Source organism: Ursus arctos, unplaced genomic scaffold (assembly GCF_023065955.2).
Source record: "Ursus arctos isolate Adak ecotype North America unplaced genomic scaffold, UrsArc2.0 scaffold_4, whole genome shotgun sequence".
Lineage (NCBI taxonomy): Eukaryota > Metazoa > Chordata > Mammalia > Carnivora > Ursidae > Ursus > Ursus arctos.
In genome coordinates, this window is record NW_026623056.1 from 19,582,516 (window position 1) to 19,597,557 (window position 15,042).

At 41.5% G+C, this 15,042-nt stretch overlaps 1 protein-coding gene and 1 long non-coding RNA gene across 8 annotated transcripts in view; one reads left to right on the top strand and one right to left on the bottom strand.

The window, feature by feature from the left end:
* BCL6 (BCL6 transcription repressor) overlaps nucleotides 1-15,042 on the bottom strand; it is an 84,057-nt gene that overhangs the window by 47,964 nt on the left and 21,051 nt on the right. The window contains exon 2 of the mRNA XM_044383416.3: nucleotides 3,588-3,727. The gene's annotated coding sequence lies outside the window, so the exon portion shown is untranslated. The remainder of the gene's footprint in view (nucleotides 1-3,587; nucleotides 3,728-15,042) is intronic.
* LOC123000918 (uncharacterized) overlaps nucleotides 1-15,042 on the top strand; it is a 94,690-nt gene that overhangs the window by 25,132 nt on the left and 54,516 nt on the right. For 5 of the 7 annotated variants that reach the window (XR_008957383.1, XR_008957385.1, XR_008957384.1 and 2 more), the window contains exons 2-3: nucleotides 6,518-6,717; nucleotides 8,533-8,675. This is a non-coding gene — a long non-coding RNA (uncharacterized LOC123000918). Of the gene's footprint in view, nucleotides 1-5,791; nucleotides 5,826-6,517; nucleotides 6,718-8,532; nucleotides 8,676-15,042 lie in introns of all 7 variants that reach the window. The other 2 variants (XR_008957388.1, XR_008957389.1) reach the window with 2 other exon arrangements.

The window sequence follows — 15,042 nt, forward strand, 5'->3', positions numbered from 1 at the left end:
CCCAGAGCGTGGACTCTGGGACCAAACTCCCTGGGTTTGAAGCATGACTCTACCATTTATTAGTTCTGCAACTTTGGGCTGTTTGGCTTTCCTAAGCCCCATTGTCCTCATCTATAAGATGGAAACAGGATCTACTTTCCCTCCGGGAGTTAGGATTAAGTAATGTAGTACATGTAAACTATTTACTATAAAATTGGACATGTAGAGCAGATATTCAATAAATGTTAAATGTAATAGTCAATGGGTGACTTTTATTTTTTATTTTTTATAATAATTTTTTATTATATTATGTTAGTCACCATACAGTACATCCCTAGTTTTGGATGTAAAGTTCCATGATTCATTACTTGCGTATAACACCCAGTGCACCATGCAATACGTGCCCTCCTTAATACCATCCCCAGTCTATCCCATTCCCCCATCCCCCTCCCCTCTGAAGCCCTCAGTTTGTTTCCCAGAGTCCATAGTCTATGGATGACTTTTAAAAAAACCTGGAGCTCTTTTGGAACATACTGTCCAATGCCTCAAAATTCCTACGTGGAGTATGTCCGGGGCGCAGGGAAGCCAGTTCTAAAATTCAGACCTGACATGTTTTAGGAGTTTCAGTGACATATTCTGTATCAAACAGGGTTCAACTAGGAAGGAGAGCCACCACAATGATATGGATTATAGGAATTAGATCTTACACAACTGATAAAAGACCAAAGGTATGTAGTGACAGTAAGCCCTAAAACCCATTTGAAATACCAATGACAAAATATTGATAGTAAATATGCATGCATGTGTATAAAAAAAAAAGGACTGGAAAGAAACTTGCTGCCATGTCCACAGTGGATATTTCTCAGTGATGGGATCACAAGAGGTTTTATTTTTACTTTCATTTATTTGCTTTCTCATTTTGTACACTACACTGATATTCAAATCCGAAATTATTTAATGTTAATATTTATTGCTCATTTTTTTCTCACTTTGCCTAACAGCTTTTTTTCCTCTAAAAAAACTTTACAATTATAAAGCTAATTGTGGGAAAGAGAGAGGCAGAAGAAAGCGTTAGAATGGACATAGAATAGGAACGCAGGGTAGATAATCACTGGATTTAAGTTAGTAAATTTAATCCTCTGGACTCTGAGAGTCCTAAAAGAAGATATTATTCAAGTGAGAACTTAAAAAAAAATGTGTGTGTACCACACACACACACACACACACACACACACACACACACACAGAGTCCAGGCTCATCTCAGGTGCTGACTGGATCTTACACTCCCATCTCCCTTTCCTCCTCTCTAAAATAAGAACCCTCCACAGCAGGGGTTTCCTATTGTGTCTGTGTGTTTCATTTGTCATAGCTTGAGGTCATTGGCAGATGGCAGGTCTGGAGTTGGGGGGATGCTGGGTGATCACAGTGAGACCTCTAACTACTTATGAGCAGGAAGGGCAACTCCCTTGCTCATGTCATCCTGGCAATTCTGGTCAAAGAAAATCAAAGGAAGATCAAAGACAAGAAGCTTAGGCATATTCGGGCATTCTTGGTCAAGCAGGTTTAGACCAGAATCTGATATTCTAGAGAGAATAGAACAACGTCGGGCCTGGAAATATCAAAGACCATGCAGTTCAACTCTCCATTTGATTAATGGAGATGCTAAAACCCACAAAGTCAAATCATTCTGAAACCACCCAAAGCCTGGAGAGAAGCAGGGTCTTCACAATTCCAGCTGAGTACACCTTCCACCATACCTTGATCTCTCCAAGGTCTCACCCATGATTGATTTTATGGTGCTGATAATGAGTGAAAGAGGAGGAGAGAGGGGAGGAAGGGCCCTTAATCGTTATATTTTCTCCCAGTATTCCAGAGGTGATCCAGGGAGGTGGCGATCAGTCTAGACTCTGTTAGACAAAGCTTTTGGGCAGAGCCAGTTGGCTTGATGTGTGTTCTATCTCTCACCCTCTCACTGGTAACAGATAGGCACTTGCCTAAAGTGGCTACCTGGAACTCAACAGAAACCTCATAACCAGTCATTGCTCCCGGAAAACTTTCCTACCAGTAAACTCACACATAGCTGGCCACTCAGGTAAGACAGTAACGAGCCAAGAAAAGCCAAAAACAGTGTGGTTTTGATATACAGGATTTTGCTCTTGGCATTAGTCAAGTACTCATGGGCCAGCGAATCTTCAAAGCGGTCTTAACAAATAATCCTTTTCCTTGATAGGCACTGTGCAGAGAAAAAGAATGAGAATATAATCTTTTCAAAGCTTCATTTTCTTAGTCCTTTTAGTAACTCCATGGACCTAACTCTCAAGCCTAAAAACTTAATCTTAAAGATTATTGTGTGGCACGAGGCAGCAAGGTGTAGGAAAAAACATGCCGAGCCTCAAGTCAGCAAAGTGGCTCTGTTTTGGAGCTTCCGTCTAGCAGGTGTATGACCCTAGGCAAGGCATTGCTCTTTCTGGCCCTGCTTTTCTCCAGGAAAAACTGGGGATATTGTCCATCCCTGTCCTCTCAAACCGTGCTGTGTCATTCATAGCATCAACACAGTAGCTATGAAAATGTCTGGGTGTTATTATTTGCATTCCTTATTGTTTTAGTGGGAGTTACCAATAGCGTTAGCCTTCCCCACAAAATGAAGTTGGTCTTCAGGTACCAGATGCTTCTATTTCTGAGTGGATTGGATAAAGAAGTTAGAAGAAGCAAAAATAAGTAAGTAAGTAAGTAAAGTCACTCTTTTCCTGGAAAGCTCTATTATTTAATCCTCTTCTTGGAGTGAAAAATCCCAGCCACACTGTAAGGAACAGAACACAGGCTTCAGTGATGTCACCCAAGGGCTGGTATCACTTCCCTTCTTTCACTAACAGATTCAAAACCCTTGTGTGCGGGCTTGTCTGGCAAAATGTTCGTAAAACATGTAAGTCCCCTGCTTGAAAATGTACCATATTCTAAAAAACCAAAAGGAAGACAGAGCTGAAGGGAGAGGAAAGAGGGCAGAAAGAGAGAGAGAGGACAGTACTCTTTGGAAGGAGCCTGATTACGGAGACTTATATTTTAGTGTCGAGCCAAATAGCTTTCTTCAAAGAAGGTCACAGCAATCCCAGACAGGAGCAGACAGGAGCAGAAACATGAGCCCTACTTTCTAACTCATGGTGTTACCATCCATTTGTGGTTCTTCAGGGAGAACGCTGGAGTGAGCCAGGCCTTCACACCCTGCCCTACAACAGCAAGCATGAACCTGGCCTTTCAGGTATAATCCTTCTAGGGATAGGCCTATCTCCCTGGCCTTGGGTTCTTCTGCCTGGAGCCAGGGTGATTGCTGAAAAGATTCTGAACCCTTTGGATCCACACAGACCAAGCTGCTGTGCCTACCAATGTTGCATGGTATTACTCCTTAATCCAACCAGGCCAATCAACTCAGACCTACAGTGAGTGGCAGGAACCAGTAAAAGGAGGGGGTGGGGGGTACAGGACCTTCGAAAGAGCCTGAGAAGAGAGTTAGGGCAGGAAACCTCTTCAGTAGCTCCTTTACTATGCCATTCTTTAAATCCCGAGTCACTCTTCACACCCTGCAGTTCAAACCGAGATTCCACCAACTTACCAGATCAGGATAGATGCGGCAAAGGCTGCCCCTCCTAAGACTATGACAGTTTGACACGGTGTTCTCCCAGTTGCATTTCAGATCTTCCCATGAACCTCCTTTCCAGTGGTCAGTTCTCAGCTGGATCAAGAAAGACCAGCCTGGAATAAGACAAAGCCAGCGATCATTAGCCAGTGTTTAGCCTTGAGCAGTGCCTGTGTAATTATACTAATCGGTTGATTGATGCAGGTTCGGTTGGGAAATACTGCATTTTAAGGAAGTGCAACCTTTTAACTTCTGAGTTGGAGCAGGCAGCAGGCCAAAAGGAGAAGGACTGGATTATTATAGAACAATCCTTTGAGCCATGGGCACTGAGCTGGGTACAAACCAAGTCGGGTCTAGAAATTCTCAGAGGATCCAGGGAGAAGTGAGCAGGCAGGTAATTGTCAGGTACCGTAACAAATACGGGCAAGGTTATCTTGCCCCCTCCTGTTTGCCAGGTCCAGGTTTGGGCATGTCAGTCACCTTTACTGAACTTTATTTTCACAGTGTTGCCATTCACATTTAACCAAAATTTACTACCCAGATCCCCATGGCTCCCAATCCTGGAATATTGGTGTCATTACCATTAAAACACTCAGCTAGCCTGTGTATAGTGTTGGCTTTTTTCTCTTCCTCAACAGGGTAAACAACTCATTTCTTTCTTTCTTTTTTTTTTTTTAAATATAAATATGAAGGTAAAACCCATCACACACATTCCCAGAATTAGCCTGGTAAGAGTCAAGAGAACCAGAAGAATCATAAAATTTTGGAGTTCAGAAGGTCTTTAGAGATCACGCCATATCGGAGTCACTGACGTAACACACCTAACAAAGTGCTCATTGAACTCCTTCCTAGACAGCTCCAGGCTGGGAACTCTCTTCCTTCCAATGTGGCCCATTCCATCGTTGGTTAGATTTAGAAGTTGGACCGTTTAAACTTGGATTTATTTAATGGTTTAATTATAGGAAGGGATTCACCAGAGCGAAATAGCATTTACTGAAGATCTTTGGGGCTGCGTGTGATTGGTGCCCTCAGTGGATCTATGACCACAGACTATACCCCAAATCCCAATGCATATGTAAGGCCTTGGTTAGGACTGTAAACAGACAAAATTGTGTGCTGCATGTAGTGTAGACCTATCGCTAGGGTTAGGGAAGCATTTGCAACCTTGCCCTATCATCCTTGGTCACAAGGAAAGGAGCTTGATGTGATCTACTTTAATCTTAGCTTTTAAGAGAATGTGTAAAAATCACGTCAATATCACACTTTTTCAGACATGAGATAACAGTCAGTCTCTCCCACCACCTTAGTCATCTCTACCGGTTTTCTTCCTCTTGAACCTCTGCTTGAGTCAGAAAGTCAGACAGTCAGGTACCTCATACCGTTTTAGAACTAGAATTTTCCGAGTGATTTCCTCATCTTCAAACTAGGAAACTGAGGCCCGGAGAGAGGAGGCAACTGACCTGAGGTCACAGAGCTCTTTTGAGATGGAGCCAGGACTAAATCCCACGTCTCCCTACTTCTAGTCGAGTGCTCTGCTCTTAATTATCGATGATAATATGTTGAGTATGCAGGGAGTGATGGTCTCTCCAGTGTGCTTTGGAACCACAGAAAGTTTTATGGAACAGGAGAACGTGCCAGCCTTTCTGCAATCCATGTGGCAACCTCGTGGAGTAAGGATTGCTTACTGTACCTTTTAAAATATCCATGCACTACACATAAATACACTGCAAACACTACCTAATTATATCTGCACGTGAATATACCAACATTATCCACCTCATAAGAACTGCCATTTGCGAGCATCTCCTATATTCTAATGTTCCCAGTGACTCCCTGAGGTTGGGGTGTTAATATGATGGTTTTCCAGGTGAATAAACTGCGTCTCAGAAGGCACAGGGCCGGTGAGGTAGAGTCAAGATTTGGGGCCCCATCTTCCTGGCTCCAAAGCCAATGCCATGTTCACCATAGTCGCCACCTTCCTACAGCATATTTCCGACCCGCTCCTGTGCCCCACCCACCGACAAGCCCCAAACATTTCAGATGACTGCCGATGGTGTGCAATGAACTTGAGATACTGGTGTGGAATTCCTTGACTATTCAACTTAGTTATCTCATCAGTTAACTTGGGAAGTATCTCCCCCATTTACTGGTATGTTTTCCCTACCTGATGCACCTTATAGACAACATGGCAAAGGAAGACCCTAGCATTTGCTGGTAAGTTACAATGTTTGATCTGTAAACATAAATAAACAAATAGAAATAATAACATTCGGAAAATATTTATTCATTAGTCTTAATTTTAAAAACCGTTGTACCAAAACATGTTTATATTAAGAGACTGTCTGAAAATCTTTTCAGTGATAACGTCTGAATTATCCAGTATATGATTCTCATTCCTTGCAGTAGAAGTATTAAATTAACCAAAAAAAGGGAAACATACTTTATTATCAATGTAAAAAAACATACAGGATGAAAATCTTGTGTTTTCTTCGACAGCACTTCCAAGAAATCAAAACAGTTGTCTTACTACTTTTGAATTTATGTCTCTGAAATTTATCTTGGTTATTTAAGAGTTGCCAGTAGGAGAGCCATTGCTTTCCTTATCAAAACCTATGGAAAATGAGAGATCCTTTTTTTGCGTATGATAGGACCAATCACGGGAAAAAAAAAAAAAGACTAGATGCGAAATTTAAAATGAGAACTTTTTGCAGTAAAGCTAGATCCAGCACTTGCTTATAAATTCTTTGCATAAGTAAACAATTTTTAATGCATATATTTTTAAAATGTATTTTTTGATTTTTTAAATAGGAAAGAAATACATGGATTAAGTCAACATTTGCCTTAATAAAGAAATATCTATTTTCTAAGTTAGAGTAGCATTTATATACCAAAAATGTCTCTGGCAGTACCTTGCAGAGCCTGGGATATCCGACCGCAATGCTGCCTGTCTGTCCAGCCCCGGCTGGTGAACAGGTAGGTCCTCTACTCCACACACAGTAGCCCAAGAAACAAGGGTGAAGCTGTGGTAAGTGAGCGAGAGCTTCGTGGTTTCTGCCACCTCGATGCCACCTTCTTCCTCACCAGACAGAGCTTCCTATTTTGATGGGTGAGTCATCCAGTTATTCTTCATGATCTTTAGCTGAATTTCCTCTTTAAGGGAAGGCTTCTTCATGGTTGGCACCAGACCTACCCTTAGCAGTCATCTCTGAATGCTATGTCGGTCATTCCCTGAGCTTCGGTTATCTTTACTCTGCCAATGTCTGCTCTTAGATGTGAAAAACACCAGTAGATTCTCATGGTATCAAAATGTAAGCACCCAAAGACCAGGACTCATGGCTGATTCACTCTTTATTCCTATGCCATTTGCCCTTTATATAGCAGCCTTTTAATAAATGTTGAAAGAAAGAATGAATGATGAGTAAGTGTTGAAAGAATGAGTGAATGACTCCCCTTTGAGAGCTTTCTGGACTCAGCAGACATCTGTTCTAGGACCAATTCCTTTAGTCATTAATTCAACAAATGTTCACTGAGTGGCTCTACTTGAAAGAAAAGGTGAAATCCTGTGCATGGAATGGGAATGTTTATGCTGGAAGACTCATGCTTTCTTTTCCTTCCTTCCTCCCTCCCTCCCTCCCTTCCTTCCTTTTTTCTTTTCTTTTCTTTTCTTTTCTTTTCTTTTCTTTTCTTTTCTTTTCTTTTCTTTTCTTTCTTTTCTTTTCTTTTCTTTTCTTTTCTTTTCTTTTCTCTTTTCTTTTCCTTTCCTTTCCTTTTCTCTTTTTTCTTTCTTTCTTTCTTTCTTTCTTTCTTTCTTTCTTTCTTTTTCTTTTTCTTTCTCCCTTTCTCCCTTTCTTTCTCCCTCTCTTTCTCTCTCTTTTTCTTTGTTCATTTACTCCATTAATTATTTATTTGGTACTCCCTATGCTAAGAACATGCAATAATTGAAGGCATAGATATGAAAAATGGATTTAGACTGGAAATCCCCATTTTCCAACCTGACTTGACCACCTAATAGCTGTGTATTTGCGCAGCTTTCATAACCTCTCTGATCCCCTGTTTCTCATTTGCAAAACAAGGAAAATACAAGTATCAACATCCTCATTTAGCTGTAAGGATAAAGAAGGTCACACATGTTAAGTGCTCAATAAATCTTAGCCACTGGCTCGCATCATTTCCTTGGTAGGTGAAACAAAGTAGAATTAGACATAATCCTTCTCAAGGAAACTGACAAATCACAAGCATATACATTAGTAGAACGTGAGGCACAAATAAAAATGCTAGGGTTGCTCAGATTAAGTATACCTGACTTACAACAGAGGAATCACAGGTAACTTATTTTCTGAAGAAGGCTGCATTTAAGCAGGTTTGGATGTATAGCCATATAGAGGAAATGCATTCTAGGAGATAGAAATAACATAACTAATAAATGGAAGTATTAAAGAACAAGCCCATAATCTGGGCTCTTGAGTCACTGGGTGATTAATCTGACAGGACTATAAGAGACATAAAGGGTACATAGAGAGACAATTCTAGAGAGAAGGGTTGGGAATATCTTGGGGAGGACTTTGGAAACCAGTCAAGGGGTTTGTGTTCCATTCTATGTAGACGGTATGTATCTGTGAATTTGTATGCTTAATTCATTAGTTTCATTTTTGTTTTCAACTCTGGGTAGGTATGGACATCTGTATTCAAACCCTTTACATTCTGACTTATTCCTTCATGCTTCCAAATTTGATCACCTCCCAATGTGCTTTAGCATTTGTCATGTCGCCTGAGTGACTCCGTAGCCTGTGAAGTAGGCCACAGAGGGAGATGAGAAAACTCACATGAACAGGCAGGATGACGTGTCTGTGCCAAGAGCTGCTTGGGTGGACTGGGATGTCAATGTCAAGGCTTCTAATTCCAAGACTTTCTGTTTTCTGAGGTGGTAGAATGCGAAGATACTACAAGAGGGGAGCCAAGGGCATGTTGCCTACGTGGTGGAGGAGAGAAATTTTGATGACAGGGCCCTCCAGCCAGGGGACACTTCTGCCACCACTGGCTGCTTTCTTTTGTTGTGATACAGCGGTAAGTGCTATGCAAAGTGAAATCAGCTCTCTCTCCTGGCTTGGCTCAGTGGGTACCTCTCTGCTGGCCTCATCCCAGGTTTCTTAAAAGGCTTCAAAAGAAATTGCTATTGACTGAACTCTGGGGTTATTTATAATGGAAACCCAGTCTCTCATTCCTCCCGTCCTCCACGGAAGAGTTGGGCTCTTAATCTGAACCTTGGGGAATCAGAGGCCCAGTTTGCTTTATTTAGCTTTCAGGACATTGGATTTTTTTTTTTCCCTGCAAAGAGCTCGACGTTCTACTGAAAATAAAAGTGTCTGTGTCCCAATGTCTTGACCAATGAAGTAACTCCCCTTCTTCTCCAAATCCCATTCTTTTATTTCCCAATGTTGGACATTCTCCCTTATTCCTTTCCTTAAGCAGTTGTATAAAAGAGCAGTTCAGATTAAGAACCAACTTTTGAGCACACCCCAGAGGCAATTTACTTAAGTGGCACACACACACACACACACGCACACACGCACGCACACGCGCACACACACACACACACACACACACACACACACACTAATTCAAGTGCATTTATCTGACAATTTAGGAGTTCATGAGGCCCAAGGAGGAGGTTCTGTGACTTTGTGTGCTTACTCTGTAGACTTGAACACTTGTCCTTGTACATAATAGTAAGTGCTCAATCACTTGTTGGTCAATGAATCAGTTAGTAGTGTGCAATGTCTCTCTATGTGAAAAAGCGCAGACCTACACTTTGTGGTCAATGACAGTGGTTTTCTTTAGCTTAAGTTTTTACATGTGTTTTTGTCTGTTTCCCATCCCTTCTCTGTGTCTCATACACACACACACACACACACACACACACACACACACACACACACACATTACTAGTCAGTTTTTAACATGGTGCTTATGTTCTAGTTTGCTAGATAACTTGATGACCAGCCGCTCAAGTTTTTGACAAGTTTTATTTTGACAAAGGTGGCATAAAGTAATGTCAAATATGCTGTGTATATCTCTAAAAACTTGTCATTTTCACTTAACAGTAGTGTGACCTTAGTCAAGTCACTTAACTGCTTTGAGCTTCAGTTTCCCCATCTATAAAATGGAGATAGTAATGGTACCTACCTCTTTATAATTAAATGAGGTAATGAGGAATACAGTATTTAGCTCAGTCTCGGGACACAGAGCATGTGTTCAGTGAATGTTTGTTAAGATGACAACAGTAATTTTTTTTTGTCTAGGAAAAAGATATGACACCATGATATGTATGCATTTATAAGCTATAAGCCAACTTCTTTTTTGGTAAGAGGTGAGACAAAAAAAATCCAATAAACTATCTTAATTATTCATGCACTTATTATCTTAGACTACCCACTTAATCAAAGTATTTGAGAAGGCTCACAATAAAATAGTGTAAACAATATCATCATTAACATTTGGATTAAGAAAATCACAAGTCATTTATTGAAACCAAATATATAGTCTTTTACAGACTACCTGATGTTTTCCCAAACATTATCCATTCTAATCCTTAATTTTCACAACTCTTGCTAGGAAGGCATTATTACTTATCCTGTCTGAGGGGGAGTAAAGTGACTCACTCTAGTTCTTATTGCTTAGTACGTAGTTAAGAGATTCAGTCCAGGATCATTGTGCCATCTTCCCCCACTAGCAGAAGAGCTAGGAGTCAATTACCCCTTGGTATTTAAACCACTGGGTTCCCTTTTCCCAGGTCAGAGCTGTGCCAAAGGGGCAATAAGGCAATAATCAGTTCTGGCATTAGATCTGATGTAAATCCTGGCCCTACTACTTTCTAGCTGTGGAACCTGGGGCAAGTAAGACAGTTCTCTGAGCCTCAGTTGGCTAGTCTGTAAGGTCAGAATAATGACATCTTGCCAATTTTTGTGAATATTAAATGAAACAGTGCTTACTCTGGACAGAAATGTGGAGTACAGGGCACATGACACCTGGCTATCCACAAGCCCAACTTTGAGACTTGAGAGTCTTTTTTTTTTTTTTTTAAGATTTTATTTATTTATTCGACAGAGATAGAGACAGCCAGTGAGAGAGGGAACACAAGCGGGGGGAGTGGGAGAGGAAGAAGCAGGCTCATAGCAGAGGAGCCTGATGTGGGGCTCGATCCCGTAATGCCGGGATCACGCCCTGAGCCGAAGGCAGACGCTCAACCGCTGTGCCACCCAGGCGCCCCGAGACTTGAGAGTCTTAGCTGTCAGAAGGTGTGACTCAAAAAGAAGATGTATGTGGGGCGCCTGGGTGGCACAGTGGTTGAGCGTCTGCCTTCGGCTCAGGGCGTGATCCCGGCATTGTGGGATCGAGCCCCACATCAGGCTCCTCTGCTGTGAGCCTGCTTCTTCCTCTCCCACTCCCCCTGCTTGTGTTCCCTCCCTTGCTGGCTGTCTCCATCTCTGTCGAATAAATAAATTAAAAAAATTAAAAAAAAAAAAAAGAAGATGTATGTGGGGAGAGAGAGGGTGGAGAAGGTGGGAGGAATGTCTAAACATAGGTAAAAGGGAGGGTGGGGGGAATTTATAGAAAGAATACAAGCCTGTGGCTACCCATCCCATTGGACCTGGAGGCTAGCCCAAGGGGTAGGGAAAACAAATGGAATGAGAATCAGGAGACCTGTGTTCTAGACTTTTTGTTGCTAATTCAATTGTATGACTTTGATCAGATTGCTCCCCTTTCTGGGCCACAGTTTACCATTGAAAAACAAACGGATATCAAATAATCTGACCTCTAAGATTTCTTTCTACTTTGATATTCTGTCATAAATTCTAAGGAATTGGGGCTTCGCTGGAGGAAAAGAACAAACATGAAAGGGTTGAACCCAGAAGTTGTCGATGTGTCTGTTTTGTTCTTAAATGCTAGTCAATTTGAAATGTTGAGCACTTTACATTTTGTGTCTAAATACTTCCCCCACCTCTAGTTATATTCAAACCCTTAGGAAATAAAGATCATTATTTACCTTCATTCAGTTCTATATCCTATGTGTAGCAACAGACTGGGGAAAAAAAATGTCATCTAAGTCAGGCCAGGGTTATATCCATGACCAGCTCTTTGTTATTATGTGATACAATAAGGAAATATGTTGGATCAAAGATATCCAACTGGACTGTCACTTTAATGATCAAACTAGATCCAGCTAATTGTGAGACTGTCTCAGTGATGCACAGTGGGGCTCCTACCAAAGCAAAGAGGGAACAGAGAAAAGGAGAAAGAGCAAGTGGGAGAGAAGTAGAGGGGGTGGAAGGAAGGAAAAGAACGAGGAGGAGGAGGAGGAAGAGAGACAGAAGAACTGACTCCTGGATTGCAATTCACAGTTCACGAAACACCTAAACAAAATAATATCCCATCTTGATCGTCATAATCAACCCATGATTATTATACATTTGCTGAAGATGAAACTAAAGCCAACAGAACGGATGTGACTGCCAAGGCCATGTGAATTGATTTCATTCCAGGGGTCTTTCTTTTGACAAATCTCTTTCTATGTCATATGACAGGTTTGGGGGTATGTGTGTGTGGTCTTCCCCACTATTCTGTGTGAGCTTCTCAGGGACAAGACTGGATTATGTTCAAGTCTATTATCCCTACAAAATCTGAGGTTCAACACCTCCCACATTGTAGGTGCTCCGTAGATGTGTTGTGAGTGAATGAACAAATCCCCAAGTAGAGCACCTAAAATCTGATGCCGTAAGACTGGCCTTCCCCTTTCCCTAGTTTCATTTTCTTGGTGATGGGCAGGACAAGTGGGGCCGTTTACTTAGACATGCCTATCCATCTTTTCAGGAATCAGCCCAAGGACTCAAGTAATGGCGTTTGGTCATTTATGGAGCAGTGATCATGGAGTCCTATATACCTAGAGAAATTCTCACACTGCTTATTTCATGCCGTGAGGTGGCAAAGCAGGAATTGTTTGTGACTCATATTTTGCTGAAGAGAAGACTGAGGTCTGGGGAAGTTAAGTGGCTTGCCTGGGCTCATACATGGCGTGGCTGAGCTCAGATTTGAAATCTTCTATGGAATCTCTGGGCCCTCAGTGTTCTTTCTCTGTGTATCCTCCTGACACCTCACGACGCCTCAGCCAGCTGAATACGGATAACGCCTGCCCATGCCCAAGCCATCTGATAATGTGAGCACTCACAGAATCAAGATAATATGACACCCTTCCTACCTAAAAAAGATGTTCACATCAGTATAATCACTTTCATGGACGACATAGTTAACGTTTCTGTCTGTAAAATTACTTAGTTTTCCCAGGAGGACAGGTAAACATTGGTTACTTGTGCGTGCTCTACGGCTTGGTGGAAATGGCCCTATGATGGGTGATGGGACAGGACTTCTGGCTCTTCACGTTTCCTGAACTTCATCCAGTTGACTGCTCACTTGGCCCTTCCACGGTGCCCTGAATTTTGCCATTCTTGGTAATGATCTCAGAGGGATGCTTTTGTGGTCATTGTTTCTATATCTGAGAAAAAATAAATTTTTAACTCAAATTATTGTGTCAGAGAGAAGGTACATTGTCCAATAAAATAGTCAATATATGAAGAAAAATAGTTCACTCTGAATATTTTAAAAGAAATATTTATTGAATGCCTGCTGTATGCCACACACTTCTAAGCACTAGAGATACAAGAAAGGATGAATCCAGTAGACAAAATCTCTGAGCCCATAAAGCTTATATTCTAGTGGGATGAAATGGACAGGAAAGACACAGTTAGGAAATATAATGGGGTGCTGAGTGCTATGCAAAAGAATACATCAGGGGAAGGGAGATAAAAAAGCCATGGGTTCAGAAGGTTACTATTCAGTAGAGCTGAGATTTAAACCAAGGTCCATGGGAAGGAGCACACCTTATTCCTTATTGCCATCTGGAAGGGACGTGATTTGAAAAGATCTTGTTGTGGGAGTGTGCTTGAGTGTCCTGGGAACAGCAGGGAAGCCAGTGTAACTGGAGCAGGCTCCGTGAAGGGAAAGTGGTTAGGAGATGAGGTCTGAGAGGCAGCAGGGGAGCCTACTGGGCATGTCAGGGCCTGAACAGGATTATGGCTCTGAATGAGTGAGACAGGAAGTCACTGGAGCACTTTAAGCAGAGATGTCACATGACCTGACTTAGGTTTGTAAATGGCTCACCTAGTTACTATGTGGGGAATAGACGTGATGGGGTGGGCAGCGAAGGGAGGTGGGTATGGGAAGGAGAAAGGAGATGGCTAAATAGTCTACTCCACAAGTTTAAGCTTGAAATGATTGTGGCTTGAACCATAATAGTCTATGCCGTTGGCCCAAAATTGAGAGAAATCTCTGAGCCAAATTTAGGGATAATTTATCTTTATAGGCTTGAACTATGGATGAGAGTTCAGGAAAATGTAAACTCAATTTAAAATTATGTGACTATTTCTACCTCTCCAGAGTAATGCAAATAAATATTATCTTTGCTAAGTATATAGGCAATTTTTCCTTCCAACTGTGAAAAATAAAGTACCATTGTATATCATTTTTCTTGGTTCTTGTATGACTTGAATCATTAAATGGGTTGTGAACTGAATAATTTAGTCAATCGTTAAGTTGATAAAGAAGCAAAAGAAAATAACTCTCAGGACTCTGCAGAAGTTAATGATAAAGCTGAGTAACTGAAGTCAGAGAAGTTGAATATCTCTCAGGAATGTAAATATTGTTTTCTTAAACATACGAAAGAGGCTCAGTTCACTAGCTGTGGAAGAGAAGCCATTTTGTTGATAAAGACGCTGAGGCTCAAAGAAGAGAAACTGTCCAAGTGTTACTAAAGTTGGCCCAGAACCTCACCCAAACATGTCTCACATGTTACCTCCTCCATAAAAAGTTTTCCTTATAAACATGTCCTGTTGCTAATATGTTAGTGGGGTTCAAGGAGATTGCTTACGGCTGCTCCGATTAAAAACCCAGGCTTGTCCATTTCTACAGCACCTAACAAGAACTGGCTCTCATCTGTGTTGTCCTGACCGCACCGTCTTGGTTCCTTGATCTCCTCTTTCTCTGACTCACACACTCGTAGCCTCGCATAGCCCCACGGGAATTTGAGTTTTTCAGCTCTGTCTGCTTTTCCTTGGGGAATCTGTCTGCCTGGCTTGTTTCTGCTCACTCCACAGAGAGGGAGAAGCTAAGGAGATAACACCTGGATTTTCTGATGAGTTGGGAGAACCTCCCCAGACTTTATTCTTTTTGTTCCCTCACGAAAAGGATTTACATCTTCAAGCCTTGGAATTTCACTAGGTGATTTTGTTCCCACTACTATATATTTATTTGTGCATTAATTTTCTGAGGAAAGAACACAGTGTGAATTTGCATGTCAAAAACTACATAGGATTTTTTAAAT